The following is a 9,010-nucleotide window of genomic DNA, read 5'->3' as shown; positions in this document are numbered from 1 at the left end:
ATTGCTGTCAGGTGCAAGTGCATATTGCTAACTCTTTATTGCCTCCATGCTGTTGGTTTTGGGGACATACACCTTGGGAGGATATATACCAGTTGTTGGTCGCACCATGGGGAAATATATCCCAGCTGTTGTCCCCACCATGGGGATATATATATAGATATATACCATTTGTGGACGCACCTTGGGGATGTATATAACAGTTGTTGACTGCACCATTGGGATGTTTATACAAGTTGTTGGCTGCACCTTCGGGATATAATATATACCAATTCACAGCTGCACATCGGGGACATATACAAGTTCTGGGCTACATCTAGGTTATATATAAGAGGTTTCTGGATGCCAGCATCCTCTTTCACGCTGGCAGCCATGCATTTTATACTTACTTATTGATTGTTTGGGTCATCAGACAAATAATTGCAGCGAACTTTCAGACCCTGATATGCTTATTTGCAAAATCCGCAAGTAGTCCGTCACGAACTCCTGGAAGCGATGACTTCCCTTTATAAGTACATTAACGCCGAAAATTAAGGCAAGATCACTGCGTAAAGATTGTCAAATGACAGGCGCATCCATTTTCAACCTTCTCAGGGATGAAAAAATAGTTTTCGATTGGTCAAAGATTTCTAATATTGTGTAATTCTTAAACATTTCCGCAAATTACCGGTAATAAATTCAAATAATTTTGTTTCGTGGATCAATTCATTTAAATCAATGAAAATTGCTCGACTATTTCCGTAAAGCTTCGGATTATTGTGATCGCTTAAATGAACATTTGTTATTTAGACTTTCTGAAAATAAAATAAGGATGTTGATTCTAAGACAGGGAGTACTTTGGGAAGTCTGCGATTGATAATCAATTTTAATTTAATTCGAAATTAATAAGGATTACAAACCCTTATTTAGAATAATGTGGTTTGCTTCAGGCCTTTCTCTTATAACTTCCCCGTGGTCCAGTGTTTACACGCTCGTTTTGGAAGCAAGAAGGCCTGTGTTCAAATCCCAGTTAAGGCAACTCGTGTTGTTTTAGCTCGACTATACGAAGTATATGGAGAGCTGTCCTACTCGCCCCGGCGTCCGTGTCCATATTTCAGATTAAAGTTTTGGTGCAGTAAAATATTTTTCACTATAACTTTGTCATTTCAAGCTTCAAATATATGTTTCTTATCATCAACCGCATCTAATGTGACAAGGTTCATAACTCTAGCTCCAATATGTTTTTAGATTTATCTCCCTTGAACTTAGAATTTTCGTTTAAAAATACTGTTTTTTACTGTTACTTATTTATGTCTTAAGGGATCAAATTCATACTTTAAATATATGTACCTTATTATTAACAACATCTTATGTGACAAGGTTCATAACTCAAACACCAATATTGCAAGAATTATATCACCATAAACTTAGATTTTTTACTTGAAAAATGTTATTATTCAGTATATCTTTTTTTAATTTTAAAGGTATCTACCTCAAACTTAAAATACTTATTTCTTATCATCACTTACATTTTATGTGACACGGTCCATAACTCATAAAGCAATATTTACATTTTATCTCTTTTTGAATTTAGGATTTTCTTTAAGAAATATCATAACTTCTTTACATTTTAAGGTATATACTTCAAACTTAAAATATATATTTCTTATTATTACACACATGTTGTGTGACAAGGTTCAACTCTAGCGTGACTAATTCCAGAACTATTCCCCTTGATCTTAGAATTTATGTTAACAATGTTATTTTTTAACTATAAATTAATACATAATTATAGATAATTGATTTTTCTTTCATAGTTTTGTCTTCCTTCCTGCGTTCAGAATTTTATAAGTTGAGCTTCTCTGTCTCCTGTGACAGCTCTTGTAAGCTCAACTGTCACAAAGTGACATGGTGAGCTTTTGTGATCTCTTTTTGTCCGTCTTCCGTCCATAAACTTTTAATTTAAACGACATCTCCTCATAAACCGCTAAGCCAATTTCTTCCAAACTTCACAGAAATGTTCCTTTGGTAGTCAACTTCAAAAACTGTTCAAAGGATTTAAGTCCAAGCAGAACTCCGTTTGCCATGGCAACCGAAAGAAAAAACTTTTAGAAATCCAGAAGAGCTATAGCTGAAATATCTGGGATGAAACATCATCTAGTCAATGTCTACCAAGTTTGTCTAAATAAATGCCCTGGGGCGCCCCGTGGGGGTCATTGATTTTCCTAATTTGTATTTAGTAAAAACTTCAAAAATCTTCTTTAAAAAATCCCAAATAGCTAGAGCTAAGATATTAAGCATGAAACATCGCCCCAGGGGTTCATTGATTTTTCTTATAATTATGTGTATAGTAAAAACATACAAGATTTTCTTATAAAAAAAACCCAAAGAGCTAGAGTTTAGGTACTAAGCATGTAATATCTTCTAGTGAGTGTCTATCAAGTTTGTTCAAATAAAAGTTCTGGGGTCAAAATTGGCCCCTCCTTGGGCGGGTCATTGTTTTTCCTTATATGTATATAGTAAAAACTTAAAAAATCTTCTTAAATATACCCCAAAGATCACGAGCTTAGATATTTATCTTGAAACATCTTCTAATGGGTGTCTACCAAGTTTGTTCAAATAAAAGCTCCTGGTTTAAAATTGGCCTTGGCCCAGGGGCCTATATACAGGTGAGTGATTTCAGGGCCATCATGGCCCTCTTGTTTTTTTTTATTGTTTTTTTTTTAATTGTTTGTTCCAAATAAACATTCAATTGAATACCAGTGTTGCAATTAGCCTTATAGCCAATTTACTACAGTTATAACACTGGAAACGGCATTACTGGCACTACACAAAAAATTGGTTTATAATCTCACATTCTTAGACCCAAACAATTTCAGCGCCTTCTGTGTTTTGATTACCATATGTTATGTTAATATAAAGGTAACATTAAGATTAAAGGTTTTAGGTGTTTTTAAGATATTCATTACAGAAGTCTAGATTTACTTAGCTGATTTTAATATTTGAGTAAAATGATTATTAAAAGTTGTATTGTTTATCGATTGATTAAGCTTTTTGTCACATTTTTCTACCATGTTAACATATATTACACATATAAAGTCAAATTATTATTTTTTTTACATTTTGCTACACTAATCATATTTTCTTTCCAAACTCAATATTTTGTCAGTTGCCAGGTGATAAGAATATCACTATGTTGTAAACATTTTATTACAACAATATAAAACACATATTCGCCCTTTTCACAAAAATAAAATTTTATTCATTTCCGTGGCGGGCTTAATGTGCCTTTAAACTTTAAATGTATATGTAGAGTAAATATATTCATCAAGTATATAAGTGAACATATAATTACATGTAGTTGTTTTAAAATGTTTGCTAGATATATAAATGTTTATGTTTATTAAATTCTTAGATATGTTATGTCTTATGAATATATGCATCAAACTTGTTTGTTTGTGACTGTGAATATAGATTTAATCCATTAAAGTGCATTTCTAAACATATTACTACATGTACATGATGACAAATCTATATTGTCCATGATTATGTGTAAACACTCTATATGAAGTTAAGATAAGTTCATGCTGGAATGTTATGCCAATTGTATATATATATATATATATATATATATATATATAATATATATATATATATATATATAAGCTTTGTCTGTTTAATGGACATTGGAAGATTAAATTCATCAAGTACATTTCTAAACCTTTAATTACATGTACATGATAACTAATTTATTTTGGCCATGATTATGCTTAGACAATTCTTTATGAAGATCAGATAAGTTAATGTTGGAATATGTGCATATGCTTATATATTAAACATGACTCTTTAAAACTTGAAATGTTCATCAAAATCATTATTCAGTACAGTATATGTTATTATGTTAGCATAAATGAAAACTTGTGTCTGAGAGAACTAAACAATCTTGACACTCACTTTGCATGGAACTTTGTTTGTTTGATAGAATTAGCTAGGTTCAGTTAATGAATTTAGATTTCAGGGATTGATTGACTAACATATTAATTTAAAACATTATGTATTTTGTTAGGCTAAAAAGTTAAAATTTTATCAGAATGTATGCAACAGATTTTAGATCTAGTCATAGAACCTTTATGACCTTTAATGCTTGATAAAAATATAATAAATTTGTTTGCTTGTTTTGATAGCATATATGTGTGACTTTTCATAATAAAGAATTCTACATTAGTTATTGGTATATTGTTTGTTTGCCCCTCTCTTACAGAACTATTTGAGGGGTATACAATGTATAAAACTTATGTAAAATTTACTTCCCACTGTTTTCTTTTTAAGCAAAGACTAATGTGTCATTACTTTAACAAATCTATTTAGAATGCATATATATATGGTGTAATTGTCGTATAGCTGGTTGCACAGGCTAATGAGTCATACACGCTATATTTAAAAAGAGTGACAAGTCAACATGTATATACATATATTAAGGTTTTTATTTCATAATGTGCACTATGAAACATAACATAATTTATAGGTATTATAGTTCAGGATACAAGCGGACTAATCTTATGTCAAAATGATTAATATATGTAACTTTAAAACGTGTGTATTTATATACATTATAAAATGTCCTTATAACAGGTTGTCTTTATATATACTATTCTCAAAAGTCAAAGAAAAAGTTCGGCTTTGGTATTCCACTCGTTCACTTGTGTGTTTGTATTTGTATATTAAAAGTATGTAACATCCGTAAGTTCTTTCTCCGTTATACAACATCTTTCCAGCTTTACTAGTGGAGGAGTAGGTGGTTCAAACCCCGTCAGGAGCAATCTATTAAATTAGATGTTTCTTTGAGCAAGAAACTTTACACTCACTACTTAGTACTGGTTTGTTCCAGGAATGGATACTAGAGTGTTTCAATAAGCTTATAGCTTTCAACACTATCACTATCAAACTGAATTAAAAAAGTTAAAACTAAGCTAATGTTAGAATAAGACATAACGTGTAAGATAAAACACCATCATTATCAACAGAACTGCCTCCTACTCCTCCACTATTAAAGCTGGAAAGTCACCATATATGACATTCGTGTTGGTGCTATGTCAATCCCAACAAAAAAAAACAACTGATGTATATGCAGACCTAGGGATGGCAACATTAATCAGTAATTGATTTAAAGTTTGACTGCAAATAGATATCTAAACTATTAGACCTCTTCTCACATCAAATCCAGCTTTGGTGACGATGTTGGGAGTTTATGATCATGATATTGTAAACGTACAATCATAAGTTTGGCAAAGCTTTAACAAACAAAATGATTGTTATTTTGTTCATCTTTTTGATGGAGAAGACAGGTGTACACATCAACATTCCATAGAAGATAGAACCACCTTCTTTATAAAAGTTACATTATTCTTATTTGTGCCACTGTCAAATTTGTATTTGTACTATATTTCAAGAGATTGACGATTATGTCTACGTCCCCGCGAGGGGTTTGACATTGAAAGGAAGACAGATAATAAGATTATGACGGGGATTTACCAATCTGATTAAAATCTGATCTAAATAAAGCTCCGCTTTTAGATCTGACAAGGACCAAATTACAAAAATATTTCTGGTGACATTTCACACAGCCAATCATCGGCGAGATATATAATTTTGAAAGCGATGTGGTTACTTACTTTAACCCTAGGAAAACCAATACTGGAACAAGTAAAATGGTTTCCTGCGGGGAACATTTTTGATGATATAAAGATATTTCATTTAACTATCTTCAACATTGTTTGGGTGGGTGGATAAATAAACGTTTGTATCAGGAATATAGTTGAACATAAAGCAATTATTTCCTTTTTAAGAAATGATTAAATAGGCCTACCATTTTATGAATAATTCCGAGCAAAAAAAAAGCAAACACACAAGTTTTCGCAGAAAACATCTCTATTTATTATAGCAGATGCCACTACGAATATTTTAATTTTGTAGATTTTCAGTATAAACAATTTATTGTTTGTAACATTTTGAGATACATATTAAAGAAACATTGATAATTTTCAAACACATCATTCAAGTTTTTCCACCTTAAACGGTATTATAATTATAGAAAATTAAAAATATCACGTAATAGTTTTTTGTTCTTATTAGGTGTAATTCTGACTTATTCCCTAGGGATATCCGTAACGTACCGGCAAACGGTATTTAGCCAGGTTTTCGAAAAGGTCAATTAACCAATCATGTACGGTTTACAGATCACATGCTCCTCCATGTAATAAAACAGGTCACGTGCTCCTCCATACCTCAAAAGTTAAACGCGTACCAATACCCTGCGGTCTGGAGACCGCAGGGAATAAGTAATTTTCAAGATTTCTAAAACAAACATATGGCGTTGTTAATACAGGCGACAGGTAAACTGGCAAAACGATCTTGTATGCCCATTTAAAATTGACTATAATCTAATTTGCTAAAAATTACTTAAGGTGACAATAGACACTTTCCGTGGTTCTCACATAAATGTCATTTAAACCAACTTCTTTAAGAAATAATTGTTATTTATTTAATCTTTGTGCATTAAATGTCGTTGATCATCATAAAAAATAACATATTTGAAAAAATGTCTTTGTAAATGATTGATTCTTAATAAAAATCCTAAAATTTTAAATCGTCATATCAAAGTCATTTTTTATTTTTTTGTCATCAAACTTTTGAAAAATAAACATATTTATAATATCTGGGGAACCGTGTCTCAAATTTTTTCTATCTTTTCTAAAAAAAATATTACGTAACGTCAAACATTTTATGCGACTTTTTTCACCATACATATTACGTAATTAAAGATAATTAAGTCGCTGATTGAGTAAACAAAAATCCCTGACACAGTTCCCTCCGTAAATAAATTCCCTTTCATTTGCTTTAAACCGCATGTTAATTGCTTGATTATTAAAAAAAGTTATGCCGATTCAAAGTTGGTCCGACCCGCATCAAACGAACTGTCATAAATCGGCTGTTCTCTCTCGGACCCCTACGTTTCCCGCTAAATAATTGCATAATACACAAATATCGCACCAAAGAGGGTCACAAGTTGCGGTAACATACTCTAACAACATTTTATGACCCAGTGACATCTGACCAATTAAAAAGTTGCTGATTAATATCAGTTTATAACAGAAATTTCTTCAAATCTTAACGTGATTTACTGTCCGTCTGGTATCGGTCGCACATGTCACGTGACTTTCGGTAAAATTTGAGGCACTCGGTGGGGGGGAATGGAATGTATAAAATTTGCGCACCGGCCTAGCGGGTTATTTAATTGTTTCACTTTTGAAGTTTATTATTATCATCAGCATTATTATTATATTATACCAGTGTCACTCTGTCTGTGTATTCGTGTATGAAATTCCGTTAAAATATAAATTAAAATAACAAAACACTGAGCTTCTGACGGTCTTTTAAAGTCCATGGTAGATTTACAAATAAGAACGGGATATTATATATTTGTTCCTCCAAATTGTTTAAATGCTTGACATATTTTAATAGAAATAAAAGATATCACTCGATCATTATAATCTGACCTTCTTGACTTCTATTATCATGAAAATCATCTACGCACGGCATAGAGATCCAGTTTCTACTGGGATAAACAATAATATACTTTGTCCCAGGTTTATTAGTACTTGTTCGATTTACTGGCGAACAATTTATTCAAAGCATTCACTGATAATATATATTGATATCTTTTTTTATTGATTCATAGAGAAATAATCACCCTTAAACAATCTAAAATGGTTTAGAAATTTGTCAGGGACACCTTACCACAAGTCATATAGGCGTTCACATAAAAAATGTTGTCTGTTTTTTGTTGTTGTTTTACTTGACATTGTTAGAAAACGAGGTTGAATGTAAAGCAAGCCGTTGAATCCGTACAAAGTCCATAAACTCAATGTAATATCTATCAGATAAACGGGACAGACAAATTATTTTCAAACATTATGGATATTTTAGCAACTATATTTTAAATCAACCCCGTGGTCGTGCGATGCTTAATTATTTAAGTTTCATACATTATTTTACTTACATTGGCCGACAATTTCTTATTTTATAAACAAAATGCTTAATAAAAGGTAGACGATATTCATAAAAGATGTACGGTATTTGTACGATACATGAATTACGAGTAGTATGGACCAGTATGGACCGGTAATTCACGGATATATGGACCTACCGATAACGATTCGCCACAGTAAGATTATAACAATGATTTTTTTAGTTATTAACAAACTTTTTCCTTTTGTTCTTATAATTTGACAATGACAATAATTTATTAACGTTTCTTAATACAAGTAATATGAAGTTAAGGCCCCCATCGCGGATTTTCAATTTATCAAAGTAACATTATTTCCAGGTGAAGAAGGTTGCCGTGCCCGATATATTCAAATTGCACCAGTACTTGTTTTTTTTAATTTCAATTTTTTTTATATGAGCACCAAGACCCGACGAGCACCTGTGGTACAAATGTTGCTGCAATGCAGCAATTGAGAAGCTCCGCGCAAAAAATGCGCTCATTACAGATACCTTAGCAAATCATTCCTACGCACAGGTCATGTAATTTTTAGCTCAACTATTCGAAGAATATGAGAGCTATTGTAGTCGCACCGGCGTCGGCGTCGGCGTCAGCGCCCGCGTCGGCGTCTCCGTTGGTTAAAGTTTTTTTTGTAAATTCAAATATCTCAATTATTGCTTGAGATATTCAATTGAAACTTACAATACTTATTTATAGTAACAATGTACATCAGATTGACAAGTTGGATAACTCTGCCTACAATATTGACAGAATTATGCCCCTTTTTAACTTAGAAATTTTGGTTAAAGTTTTTTGTAAAGTCAAATATGTCAATTATTGCTTGAGATATTCAATTGAAACTTACAATTCTTATTTATAGTAACAATATACATCAGATTGACAAATTGGATAACTCTGCCTACAATATTTACAGAATTATGCCCCTTTTTAACTAAGAAATTTTGGTTAAAGTTTTTTGTAAAGTCAAAT

The sequence above is a fragment of the Ruditapes philippinarum genome, unplaced genomic scaffold, assembly GCF_026571515.1.
Source record: "Ruditapes philippinarum isolate M1 unplaced genomic scaffold, ASM2657151v2 ctg2081_1_1_1_1, whole genome shotgun sequence".
Lineage (NCBI taxonomy): Eukaryota > Metazoa > Mollusca > Bivalvia > Venerida > Veneridae > Ruditapes > Ruditapes philippinarum.
The sequence above is the reverse complement of the archived record's forward strand: the minus strand, read 5'-3'. Positions refer to the sequence as shown.